This window comes from Micromesistius poutassou (genome assembly GCF_964030765.1).
Source record: "Micromesistius poutassou genome assembly, chromosome: 4".
Classification (NCBI taxonomy): domain Eukaryota; kingdom Metazoa; phylum Chordata; class Actinopteri; order Gadiformes; family Gadidae; genus Micromesistius; species Micromesistius poutassou.
Genome location: NC_140274.1, coordinates 899,918 through 906,582, shown reverse-complemented (window position 1 = coordinate 906,582; position 6,665 = coordinate 899,918). Strand labels below are relative to the sequence as shown.

Genomic DNA, 6,665 nt, shown 5'->3' with positions numbered 1-6,665 from the left:
CTTATAGTCACCAACCAGCACCAGTCTGTCACCAACCAGCACCAGTCTTATAGTCACCAACCAGCAGCAGTCTGTCACCAACCAGCAGCAGTCTTATAGTCACCAACCAGCAGCAGTCTTATAGTCACCAACCAGCAGCAGTCTTATAGTCACCAACCAGCAGCAGTCTGTCACCAACCAGCACCTGTCTGTCACCAACCAGCAGCAGTCTTATAGTCACCAACCAGCAGCAGTCTGTCACCAACCAGCACCAGTCTGTCACCAACCAGCACCAGTCTTATAGTCACCAACCAGCACCAGTCTTATAGTGACCAACCAGCAGCAGTCTTATAGTCACCAACCAGCAGCAGTCTGTCACCAACCAGCACCAGTCTTATAGTCACCAACCAGCAGCAGTCTTATAGTCACCAACCAGCACCAGTCTTATAGTCACCAACCAGCAGCAGTCTTATAGTCACCAACCAGCACCAGTCTGTCACCAACCAGCACCAGTCTTATAGTCACCAACCAGCAGCAGTCTGTCACCAACCAGCAGCAGTCTTATAGTCACCAACCAGCACCAGTCTTATAGTCACCAACCAGCACCAGTCTTATAGTCACCAACCAGCAGCAGTCTTATAGTCACCAACCAGCACCAGTCTGTCACCAACCAGCAGCAGTCTTATAGTCACCAACCAGCACCAGTCTGTCACCAACCAGCAGCAGTCTGTCACCAACCAGCAGCAGTCTGTCACCAACCAGCACCAGTCTTATAGTCACCAACCAGCAGCAGTCTTATAGTCACCAACCAGCACCAGTCTTATAGTCACCAACCAGCACCAGTCTTATAGTCACCAACCAGCAGCAGTCTTATAGTCACCAACCAGCAGCAGTCTGTCACCAACCAGCACCAGTCTTATAGTCACCAACCAGCAGCAGTCTGTCACCAACCAGCACCAGTCTTATAGTCACCAACCAGCACCAGTCTTATAGTCACCAACCAGCAGCAGTCTGTCACCAACCAGCACCAGTCTTATAGTCACCAACCAGCACCAGTCTGTCACCAACCAGCACCAGTCTGTCACCAACCAGCAGCAGTCTTATAGTCACCAACCAGCAGCAGTCTTATAGTCACCAACCAGCACCAGTCTTATAGTCACCAACCAGCACCAGTCTGTCACCAACCAGCAGCAGTCTTATAGTCACCAACCAGCACCAGTCTTATAGTCACCAACCAGCAGCAGTCTTATAGTCACCAACCAGCAGCAGTCTTATAGTCACCAACCAGCAGCAGTCTGTCACCAACCAGCAGCAGTCTTATAGTCACCAACCAGCACCAGTCTTATAGTCACCAACCAGCAGCAGTCTTATAGTCACCAACCAGCAGCAGTCTTATAGTCACCAACCAGCACCAGTCTGTCACCAACCAGCAGCAGTCTGTCACCAACCAGCAGCAGTCTGTCACCAACCAGCACCAGTCTGTCACCAACCAGCAGCAGTCTTATAGTCACCAACCAGCAGCAGTCTTATAGTCACCAACCAGCACCAGTCTTATAGTCACCAACCAGCACCAGTCTGTCACCAACCAGCAGCAGTCTTATAGTCACCAACCAGCACCAGTCTGTCACCAACCAGCAGCAGTCTGTCACCAACCAGCACCAGTCTTATAGTCACCAACCAGCACCAGTCTTATAGTCACCAACCAGCAGCAGTCTGTCACCAACCAGCAGCAGTCTGTCACCAACCAGCACCAGTCTTATAGTCACCAACCAGCAGCAGTCTTATAGTCACCAACCAGCACCAGTCTGTCACCAACCAGCAGCAGTCTTATAGTCACCAACCAGCAGCAGTCTGTCACCAACCAGCAGCAGTCTTATAGTCACCAACCAGCAGCAGTCTTATAGTCACCAACCAGCACCAGTCTTATAGTCAACTTCACCAACCAGCACCAGTCTGTCACCAACCAGCACCAGTCTTATAGTCACCAACCAGCACCAGTCTTATAGTCACCAACCAGCACCAGTCTGTCACCAACCAGCACCAGTCTTATAGTCACCAACCAGCACCAGTCTGTCACCAACCAGCAGCAGTCTTATAGTCACCAACCAGCAGCAGTCTTATAGTCACCAACCAGCAGCAGTCTTATAGTCACCAACCAGCAGCAGTCTGTCACCAACCAGCACCAGTCTTATAGTCACCAACCAGCAGCAGTCTTATAGTCACCAACCAGCACCAGTCTTATAGTCACCAACCAGCAGCAGTCTTATAGTCACCAACCAGCAGCAGTCTTATAGTGACCAACCAGCAGCAGTCTTATAGTCACCAACCAGCACCAGTCTGTCACCAACCAGCAGCAGTCTGTCACCAACCAGCAGCAGTCTTATAGTCACCAACCAGCAGCAGTCTTATAGTCACCAACCAGCAGCAGTCTTATAGTCACCAACCAGCAGCAGTCTTATAGTCACCAACCAGCAGCAGTCTTATAGTCACCAACCAGCAGCAGTCTGTCACCAACCAGCACCAGTCTTATAGTCACCAACCAGCACCAGTCTGTCACCAACCAGCACCAGTCTTATAGTCACCAACCAGCAGCAGTCTTATAGTCACCAACCAGCACCAGTCTTATAGTCACCAACCAGCAGCAGTCTTATAGTCACCAACCAGCAGCAGTCTTATAGTGACCAACCAGCACCAGTCTTATAGTCACCAACCAGCAGCAGTCTTATAGTGACCAACCAGCACCAGTCTTATAGTCACCAACCAGCAGCAGTCTGTCACCAACCAGCACCAGTCTTATAGTCACCAACCAGCAGCAGTCTTATAGTCACCAACCAGCAGCAGTCTGTCACCAACCAGCAGCAGTCTTATAGTCACCAACCAGCAGCAGTCTTATAGTCACCAACCAGCAGCAGTCTGTCACCAACCAGCACCAGTCTTATAGTCACCAACCAGCACCAGTCTTATAGTCACCAACCAGCACCAGTCTTATAGTCACCAACCAGCACCAGTCTTATAGTCACCAACCAGCACCAGTCTGTCACCAACCAGCACCAGTCTTATAGTCACCAACCAGCAGCAGTCTGTCACCAACCAGCAGCAGTCTTATAGTCACCAACCAGCAGCAGTCTTATAGTCACCAACCAGCAGCAGTCTTATAGTCACCAACCAGCAGCAGTCTGTCACCAACCAGCACCAGTCTTATAGTCACCAACCAGCAGCAGTCTTATAGTCACCAACCAGCAGCAGTCTGTCACCAACCAGCACCAGTCTTATAGTCACCAACCAGCAGCAGTCTGTCACCAACCAGCACCAGTCTGTCACCAACCAGCACCAGTCTTATAGTCACCAACCAGCACCAGTCTTATAGTGACCAACCAGCACCAGTCTGTCACCAACCAGCACCAGTCTTATAGTCACCAACCAGCACCAGTCTTATAGTGACCAACCAGCACCAGTCTTATAGTCACCAACCAGCAGCAGTCTTATAGTCACCAACCAGCAGCAGTCTGTCACCAACCAGCAGCAGTCTTATAGTCACCAACCAGCAGCAGTCTTATAGTCACCAACCAGCAGCAGTCTGTCACCAACCAGCACCAGTCTTATAGTCACCAACCAGCACCAGTCTGTCACCAACCAGCACCAGTCTTATAGTCACCAACCAGCAGCAGTCTGTCACCAACCAGCAGCAGTCTTATAGTCACCAACCAGCAGCAGTCTTATAGTCACCAACCAGCAGCAGTCTTATAGTCACCAACCAGCAGCAGTCTTATAGTCACCAACCAGCAGCAGTCTTATAGTCACCAACCAGCAGCAGTCTGTCACCAACCAGCACCAGTCTGTCACCAACCAGCAGCAGTCTTATAGTCACCAACCAGCAGCAGTCTGTCACCAACCAGCACCAGTCTGTCACCAACCAGCACCAGTCTTATAGTCACCAACCAGCACCAGTCTTATAGTGACCAACCAGCAGCAGTCTTATAGTCACCAACCAGCAGCAGTCTTATAGTCACCAACCAGCAGCAGTCTTATAGTCACCAACCAGCAGCAGTCTTATAGTCACCAACCAGCAGCAGTCTTATAGTCACCAACCAGCAGCAGTCTGTCACCAACCAGCACCAGTCTTATAGTCACCAACCAGCACCAGTCTGTCACCAACCAGCACCAGTCTTATAGTCACCAACCAGCAGCAGTCTGTCACCAACCAGCAGCAGTCTTATAGTCACCAACCAGCACCAGTCTTATAGTCACCAACCAGCACCAGTCTTATAGTCACCAACCAGCAGCAGTCTTATAGTCACCAACCAGCACCAGTCTGTCACCAACCAGCAGCAGTCTTATAGTCACCAACCAGCACCAGTCTTATAGTCACCAACCAGCACCAGTCTGTCACCAACCAGCAGCAGTCTGTCACCAACCAGCAGCAGTCTGTCACCAACCAGCAGCAGTCTTATAGTCACCAACCAGCAGCAGTCTTATAGTCACCAACCAGCACCAGTCTGTCACCAACCAGCAGCAGTCTGTCACCAACCAGCAGCAGTCTGTCACCAACCAGCACCAGTCTTATAGTCACCAACCAGCAGCAGTCTTATAGTCACCAACCAGCACCAGTCTTATAGTCACCAACCAGCACCAGTCTTATAGTCACCAACCAGCAGCAGTCTTATAGTCACCAACCAGCACCAGTCTTATAGTCACCAACCAGCAGCAGTCTGTCACCAACCAGCACCAGTCTTATAGTCACCAACCAGCACCAGTCTGTCACCAACCAGCAGCAGTCTTATAGTCACCAACCAGCAGCAGTCTTATAGTCACCAACCAGCACCAGTCTGTCACCAACCAGCAGCAGTCTTATAGTCACCAACCAGCAGCAGTCTTATAGTCACCAACCAGCACCAGTCTTATAGTCACCAACCAGCACCAGTCTTATAGTCACCAACCAGCACCAGTCTTATAGTCACCAACCAGCACCAGTCTTATAGTCACCAACCAGCAGCAGTCTGTCACCAACCAGCACCAGTCTGTCACCAACCAGCAGCAGTCTTATAGTCACCAACCAGCACCAGTCTGTCACCAACCAGCACCAGTCTTATAGTCACCAACCAGCACCAGTCTGTCACCAACCAGCACCAGTCTTATAGTCACCAACCAGCACCAGTCTGTCACCAACCAGCACCAGTCTGTCACCAACCAGCACCAGTCTTATAGTCACCAACCAGCACCAGTCTGTCACCAACCAGCAGCAGTCTTATAGTCACCAACCAGCAGCAGTCTTATAGTCACCAACCAGCAGCAGTCTTATAGTCACCAACCAGCACCAGTCTGTCACCAACCAGCAGCAGTCTTATAGTCACCAACCAGCACCAGTCTGTCACCAACCAGCAGCAGTCTGTCACCAACCAGCACCAGTCTGTCACCAACCAGCAGCAGTCTGTCACCAACCAGCACCAGTCTTATAGTCACCAACCAGCACCAGTCTTATAGTCACCAACCAGCAGCAGTCTGTCACCAACCAGCAGCAGTCTGTCACCAACCAGCACCAGTCTTATAGTCACCAACCAGCAGCAGTCTTATAGTCACCAACCAGCACCAGTCTGTCACCAACCAGCAGCAGTCTGTCACCAACCAGCACCAGTCTTATAGTCACCAACCAGCACCAGTCTGTCACCAACCAGCACCAGTCTTATAGTCACCAACCAGCACCAGTCTGTCACCAACCAGCACCAGTCTTATAGTCGCCAACCAGCAGCAGTCTTATAGTCACCAACCAGCACCAGTCTGTCACCAACCAGCAGCAGTCTGTCACCAACCAGCACCAGTCTTATAGTCACCAACCAGCACCAGTCTGTCACCAACCAGCAGCAGTCTTATAGTCACCAACCAGCACCAGTCTTATAGTCACCAACCAGCACCAGTCTGTCACCAACCAGCACCAGTCTTATAGTGACCAACCAGCACCAGTCTTATAGTCACCAACCAGCAGCAGTCTTATAGTCACCAACCAGCAGCAGTCTTATAGTCACCAACCAGCACCAGTCTTATAGTCACCAACCAGCAGCAGTCTTATAGTCACCAACCAGCAGCAGTCTTATAGTGACCAACCAGCACCAGTCTTATAGTCACCAACCAGCAGCAGTCTTATAGTCACCAACCAGCAGCAGTCTGTCACCAACCAGCAGCAGTCTTATAGTCACCAACCAGCACCAGTCTGTCACCAACCAGCAGCAGTCTTATAGTCACCAACCAGCAGCAGTCTGTCACCAACCAGCAGCAGTCTTATAGTGACCAACCAGCAGCAGTCTGTCACCAACCAGCACCAGTCTGTCACCAACCAGCAGCAGTCTTATAGTCACCAACCAGCAGCAGTCTGTCACCAACCAGCAGCAGTCTTATAGTCACCAACCAGCAGCAGTCTGTCACCAACCAGCAGCAGTCTTATAGTCACCAACCAGCACCAGTCTGTCACCAACCAGCACCAGTCTTATAGTCACCAACCAGCACCAGTCTGTCACCAACCAGCACCAGTCTGTCACCAACCAGCAGCAGTCTTATAGTCACCAACCAGCAGCAGTCTTATAGTCACCAACCAGCACCAGTCTTATAGTCACCAACCAGCACCAGTCTGTCACCAACCAGCACCAGTCTGTCACCAACCAGCAGCAGTCTTATAGTCACCAACCAGCAGCAGT

General features: G+C 51.0%; 1 protein-coding gene across 1 annotated transcript in view; it reads left to right on the top strand.

Moving 5' to 3' along the window:
- Positions 1-6,665, top strand: part of LOC311342351 (alkaline phosphatase, tissue-nonspecific isozyme-like) — a gene marked incomplete at both ends in the record, with an annotated part of 25,422 nt that overhangs the window by 14,805 nt on the left and 3,952 nt on the right. The gene's annotated exons all lie outside the window — the stretch shown is intronic.